Source organism: Pipistrellus kuhlii, unplaced genomic scaffold, assembly GCF_014108245.1.
Source record: "Pipistrellus kuhlii isolate mPipKuh1 unplaced genomic scaffold, mPipKuh1.p scaffold_m20_p_22, whole genome shotgun sequence".
NCBI lineage: Eukaryota > Metazoa > Chordata > Mammalia > Chiroptera > Vespertilionidae > Pipistrellus > Pipistrellus kuhlii.
The window spans coordinates 6,377,721-6,385,235 of NW_023425521.1; positions in this window are offsets into that span (position 1 = coordinate 6,377,721).

Here is a 7,515-nt window from a genome sequence, read left to right on the forward strand (position 1 = left end):
TCTCTCTCCCTCTCCCTTCCTCTCTGAAATCAATCACACACACACACACACACACACACACACCCCGTATTTTCCGGTGTATAAGATGACCCCCCTAGTTTTTACAGTTAAAACATAGGTTTAGGCCTATATTTGCTGTATAAGACTACCCCCCACTTCCGAGGCAACACCAGTTCTTTTTTTAATTAAATTTTTAATGAATGACCCCCGATTTTCGGTTGACTTCTTTTCGTTTCAAAAGTCGTCTTATACGCCGGAAAATACGGTATCTGTAGTGTTAGCTGCTATAAACATAGAGCGAGCATACGACCCAGCAATTTCACTCCTAGTTATATATAGGTCCTCCCCACTACCTGCAGTAGAGGCTTTCTATGAAACCTTCCATAAGCCAAAAACGGTGTGGAGCGAAGTATTGTAATGACCATCGGTTTATGTGGAAACTTTTTCCAGTGTTCCACACCCAACATTCAACACATGTGCAATGCCATTACTTTGCTCACTGCAACCAAAATGCTTAATGACATGCAGTCTGACGCCACGCATAACACCCCAACCAGCTCTCCCAGGCTTTTCTGACACCTTACGACACGTCTTGCTGATGGTGCAAAAGTAAATGAAGACACAGCACAGATGCTCACAGATGGTACAGAGCTCTGGGGCTTGATGCTGAGATGCTGGGATCATGGTTCCTGGCAAGGAGGGGCCCCTCTCCCCGAGTGGGGTGGGCACTGCCTCTATAACACCTCGCTCCCAAATAAACACGGAGTGCTATTTTCACTTTTTGCCTTTTCTTTTTTAAAGTGAAAATCCTCCTTTAATTTCTTTCCAGTTAGCAAAACTCAAGTACTTAAGGATGTCTTCCGTAAAAGTGAAGTGGCGGAATGCGAACTTTTGAAAAGTGAGGGATACCCATACCTAAGAGAATTGAAAACATACGTGTACACACACACGTTTGTACGTGAATGCTTATAGCACTGTTATTCGTAAGAGTCAAAAGCTGGGAACAACCTACCCTGTTTCCCCGAAAATAAGACAGTGTCTTATATTAATTTTTGCTCCCAAAGATGCGCTAGGTCTTATTTTCAGGGGATGTCTTATTTTTCCATGCGCTAGGTCTTATTTTCAGAGGATGTCTTATTTTCTGGGAAACACGGTAGATGCCCATCAGTGGGTGAGTGGATAACTCCATGTCTATCCACACAGTGGAACATTCCTCAGCCATAAAAAGCAATGAAGCTCTGACACAAGCTAGGAGCTGCATGGACCCTGAACCCAAGAAGCCGTGTGAAAGAAGCCAGACACAAGAGACCATATAATATATGATCCATTCCGATGAAATGTTCAGCGGAGGGAGAGCTGTAGACACAGAGAGGAGGTTGGTAGTGGCCAGGGTTGGGGGTGGACTTGGGGGTCAAGAAGGCGATGGCTCAAGGGCACAAGGTTTCTTTCTGAAGTGATGAAAATGTTCTCAAGTGGACTGTGGCGATGGCGGCACCACTGTGAATAAACTAAACATCATTCAATTGTTTGATTTAAATGAGTGAATTGTATGGTATATGAATAATATCTCCAGAAAGCTGTTTTGTTTTGTTTTTTAAAGCTTTACCTACTTTATTCATAAATAAATCAATACAGCGCCCTCACACACATTCACATGCAGGTTGTGGAGCAGCTGTGAGCTGGGGCGAGGGAAGAAGTCAAGATTGAACCCTGCGCCAGGCAGCCAGGCCCGCACCCCATGAGGAGAGCTAACATCCGGCTGAGGAGCGCAGGAGTCCGGAGCGGACTCTGTGCCAAGGAGTGGGAGCAGGCGGGAAAGGACTCTGCCCACCTTGCCCTTGGCAACAACCACTCAGTCAGGTGCAGGGGACAGGGGCGGGGGAGGAGCAAACACTCAGAGCACACCAGAGGCTGCAGCAGGAGCTGGGGAGCTGGATTCTCCTCTCATGAGAAAACAGGTCTCCCCCTTCTCCCCCAGCCCTGCTATTCCCTCCCCATCTCCCTCCCCACAGCTGGGCTGGTCCATCTTTTCTCCCTGAACCTGGCTGCCTGCTCTGGGGTTGCACTCCGTTCCTGAGGTTTTTTTTGGCCCCATTGACTTCCCTTCTCCTGGGATTGCTGACAGGGGAAGAAGGCGAAACCTCTGATCATCTGCAGAGTTTTGTCAGCTAGGTGTGCTTTACGGACTGTGAGCCCTGTACCTGGGGACACTTTAGTCCTGGAACTAAATTGGAAGCCAGGGACAGGAAGTCCTTTGTACCCGTGCAAATTGGATCTTGACATGTCCTATTTTCCTTGAGGGAAGAGGAGGAACAGAGGGCCTGAGCAGTGCGGCTCCCAACAAAAACCCACCTTTGCACAGAGGGAGCTGCCCCGGGGCAGAAAGTCCAAGAGCCAGAACAAAGGCCTGGACCACTTACTAGGTTCTTTAGCAACATTAACTCATTTGAGCCTCCTACTCATCCCATGAGCCTTTTTCCTTCACCCAGGTTACATCTCCTCCTTCTCCTAGAGACCTGCTCCTCCATCCGTCTTCCTCCTACGTGCTTCTGGTGGCCACGAAAGGGCCTGTCATTCAGAACCAGCCAATCAAAGAGCCTGATTTCCTTTGCTACACTGATGATTCCAGAAGTGACTCTTGGCCCAAATCAGAGTCCTTTCCAAGCCTGCCCATATCAGAATCCTTCCCTAGATTTCTGTATTACTGAGCAGGCAAGAGAGAGCATTCTCTCTTCCATTGGAACTATGAAATCCATATGTGGTACAGTGGGACATTCCTGCTCTGTGGAGGAAGCCCATGTGCAGTAGGTAGGAATGGGGTCAAGTGTGAGGGTGAGGGAATCTGACAGTGTTTAAATGTCTGGATCTAGTTGACCCCGGGGCCAGTGCCACCCTTCCCCCGGCTTGTCCTGTGAAAGAGCGTTCCTGCCCAGGCTCGCTGGAGTTGGGTTCTGGCCTTTGCAGCCAATAAGAGTTTGGACACACACAACAGGTGGAGGGCACCTGCCGTCCCCCAGGCAGAGCAGATGCTGTTTGAGGTCAATGTCAAGGACACATTGGAGGAAAGGAAAACAAGTTTGGGAAAATGGTCTCCTCGGTCTTCATAGCATCAATAAGAATGTCCGACTCAATGGAGACCATTTCCAAGTAGGAGAATGTTCCTCCCTGCTTGGCGAAGCCTGGGGCAAAGAAGAAAAAGTAAAGATTCAGACAGGGAGTCAAGTCGGGTGGGCCCAGAGGCCCTGCCCCCCTCCCGTAACGGCGCGAAGCCACCTATCCACCCAAACACGGCTCCAGGATCACAATAACATCTGAACCTTCTTTGAGGCATTTCCTTCCCTTTCAGGTCTCTTTGGGTTCCTTGGCCCATGTGTTGCTAATTTTCCATCCTTTCAAATCTCTCCAGTCGTGCATTTAAAGTCAGAACGCACCCTGTTCACTCTCCGCTTCTGAATTGGAGGGGGAGGAGTCACAGAGGTCAGCAGGCCCTTTGGTCCAGAGAGTAAATGAGCAAAGCTGTGCCTGAACGTGTGAGAACGTGTGTCCGTGCGAGCGCACGCAGGGCTTGTTATTTCCTGCCTTAATCCACTTTTCAACTCCACTGTGCAAGATCACAGCACGGGCTTGGGCAGTGCCTCCGAGGACAGGTTCCGCACATCTCCTTCAAGAAAGTTCTTCCCAAAAGATGCCTCTGTGGTTCACGGGGGCTGCTACCCAGGCCTCAACCAGGCTAATTACTGGTCAGCAAGTGGCCGCTTTGAACTGGTCACACACCAGAGGCCCTCTGAGGGCCGTGTTTGCTAGGTGACTGTTTTTATGTCGCCTATCATGGTTACTCCTGGCAAAGGGCTTCTTCTGTCTCACTGGAGACAGAGCAGTGAGGAGCCTTTCCGATGAGAGCAGCATCAAAGACGTGGGGAACTTGTCCTTCTGATGAGGTTCAACGGCAAGAGGGCTCACAAAGGAACTAAACGTGGTTGCTATTATTCAGCTAGAGGAGAATGTATTTAGAGAATGAGAGAGCATGTGGAATGAGGATGAGCCATTGGTATCCAGCATGACCACTAAATTTCCTGCCTGTTCACCGTCCCCTGAGGCGTTCCCAACGGAGTGAAGGCTAGGAAACACATGTGGATCCTACGGACAAAAAGGTAGCTTAGAGTGAGTGCTAGGAAAACAGAGAGGTAGCAGTGGTCATTCATTTTCCTCAATAGGAATTTTTTTTTTCTTAAATAGAGCAAAAAGAGAAAAAATAATGAAGGCCAAGTGTAGGGAGTGGCTCTAGGGTCAAGCCTCAGGCTGACCTGTGGCACCACCACAAATAGATCCCAGCCTGGAGGGCAGAGCTCTCCTAGCATAATTAAGCCTGACCTTGTGGTCCTCCCTAATTCCTTCCTAAGTAGCTAATGGGCTGTGGGAGGTACAGCAAGTGTTGCCAAAACAAACACATTTGTATACATGTGGTACACAAATAAAGCATCGGCTTGCAGTCTGTGTCCTCATCCAGGCACAGGAGATCCACCGAGCCCCAGCTGTATTCTCTTGTCTGTCTTTTCTTCAATCCTTCACCACCCCTCTTCAGGTTCACCTTTGGCGGTGCCGGTGTGGCACAGCCAAGAGTTGATGGTGCTCATTGCCAAGCTAAAAAATTCATTCTAAACATGACCTGCATTTCAGAACTCAAAGTAAGGAAAAGGGTTCCCAAGATTAGGAGTACGGTATATATGGAAATTGTGAGATAGAATGTCTTCCATTTGACTGTCCCAGAAATTATCATGCAGTAGTTCTCAATCTAAAGTTTCTCAGGGAAAGTTGGCAATGGAGACATTTTTTATTGTCATGAATTGAGTGGGTGGAATGGGAGGGGGAGTGTGGTACTGACATCTATTGGTTGAAGGCCGGAGATACTGTTAAACATCCCACAAAGCACAGAACAGGCTCCATCCACAGAATGATTCACTCTAAGTGCTAGTAGTGCCACTGTCAAGAAACTCTGATTATAAGTTCTGTAATTGGCACACCCATTGGAACCATCCCAGCTAGTTTAACCCATAGAAAGTATATTCCACTTTCCTAAATTATGACCGAATTTCTCAGTAAAGACATAATAGTCATATGCCCCCTACAAACTTTCCTCTCTGAAGTGACATTTCAATCATGATTCGTCTCTATACCAGCTACGTCTTATTGGACCAGAGGTAGACGACTTACCCAAGCCATGCCTCTCAGATTCTTCTCCCAATAATTAAATAGGAGACTATCCATTAGTCAGGAAAGGATAGGGCATGCTGCAGTAACAAATAACTCTAATGCCTTAGTGAACTTAAAAAAGGTTTATTTCTTGCTCATGGTTCATTCCTGGCATTACATGCCAGTGTGGGTTTTCAGGGGTGAGGTGGGGCAGAGCAGAGAGTTCTCTGCTCCACAGAATCTCTCAGGCCCTAGGCCCCAGGCTGTCAGAGGTTCACTGTCATCTCCACATGAGGTTTCAGGGTTCACCAGGCAGGCGAAGAAACCTCAGGAGGGGCTCACACAGGCTTTTAAATGCTTTGACTGGAAAGTGACACCTGTCCCATTTCTCTTACACCCATTGGTTGGAATTAGTCACATGATCCTACCTGCTGCTGTGCTATAGGGATGTGTTTCAAGAGACCAGAAGAAGTGAACCAGATGAGTGTGTGCCCAAGAAACCTCACGGCCAGTTAGGGCTGCAAGATCATGGAGTATCTGGGCTCAAGTGAGCTCTAGAAGGAGCCAGAGCTGAAGTTATGGGAGAGCAGATCTCACAAGAAAACAGAGGAGGTCAGAGAAGAGAGAATGAAGCAAGGAGCAGGAGGCTCTTTGTGTGTGTGTGTGTGTGTGTGTGTGTTTGTGTGTGTGTGTGTGTGTGTGTAGAAAGTAGATGCCTTGGTCTTGGCTATCTCTCTGCTCTCCAAGTGGCCCTGCTGTGTCCTGTTTCCATGAGAAAGCTTGGTCAGTACCCCCAAGCCTCGCTCTGAGCTGGAGTGAAGAGATTTCTCTTCCTCCCCTTGCAAAAGAGCTTTGACTCATGCTTGCCAGTGGTACTTCTTGAACACGTGATTCCCGTGAAGGTTTGGAGGGAAGCTGGACTCTCAAGCCAGTGGAGCTGCCCCAAAGACGACAAACCTCCTGGGGTGAGCTTTTCAGAAGAGCCCAACTTTCCACCAGCCCCGACCTAACCCAGCGGGTGACGCAGGCCGGCATCGGCCTTGACGCAGTCTGGGCTCCGGAAGACCAGCCCTCTGTGCGCGTGCCACCCAGCGATGCTGACGTGGGGGTGCTGACCTGCTCTTGTGCCAGGGAGTCCTTCTCAGAGTTATGCTCTCACAGGATTTATATATTTTTAATTGCAGAAAGTAAAATTACAAAGGAAACCGGTTACACTGAAAAACAGTTATCAAAATATTTAAAAACTGAGGCGTAGTACTCTGTGTACTTATTAGTATTACATTAAAAACCTCTAGTAACGGTTTAATACTTGCCGTGATTTTAGAATGGTGATAAACAAAAATCACTCTGGAAAATACATACAACAACTATCACATGTTATGAAGATATCTTCTCACTTTGTAGGTACCAAAGGAACAGATACCACACAGACACTACTTCAGCTTGTCGCCTACATTTATAACCAACAGATGTGCCAAATTCCCATTAGAAGTTGGTGAAAGATTTTTTTTTATTGTTTAGCAAAAATAAATATATATTGTATTGTTGATGAAAATAAAAGCATGTTTTCCCCAGCCATGTTCACGGACCGCTTGCCTTCTATGACCTCTTGGTGGTTCATAGACCACAGAGTGAGAGTCTCTGACCACAAGGGCCCCGAAAGAACCCACACAGCTAGTGCAGACGAAGTAGACACCTTTTATTATTGTAAGGCTAAGCAATGAATACTGATTCATACCCGAGGCAAACCAACTGAAGAGAACTCTGAGAACTCTGGGCAGACATGTCCAGATGACTTTTAGTTTGAAGGGGATACTGAGCCAGGAAATAAGAGCTTTGGCCCATTGAGGGGAACAGCCAGTGTCTGAGAGAGGAAGGGGCTGGCCTCAGGAGCAGGGAGACAGGGCAAGTGCTGTCCACAGTAGTGACCTAGGATCAAGCTGAGGACTGAGAGGAGAGGAAAGGGGCATGGGGTTCAATTCATGGAACAGCACTTGGGGGTGGGGTCCACGGCTGTAGTCAATACCTCTGCCACTGAAACCCAAGCCCTAGATGTTTTTCTGTGGCTGAAGGTGCCGGGGAAAACGAATGTTACACGCGTTTGGAGAAGAACTGAAGTGGTCTGAACACACTGTGACATTAAGAATCAGAAGGCCTGGGCTCCGAGCTCTGTTTTGCCTCTCTGATCAGCTGGGTCACCCAAGCAGAGTCATTTTTCTCTTTCTGGGCCTTGGTTTTTCTCATCTCACCCAGGAAGAGAGAATTGGACTAGATCAACTCACATTTTACAACATCAAGATGAGCCACGAGTACTCCAGCACTGTG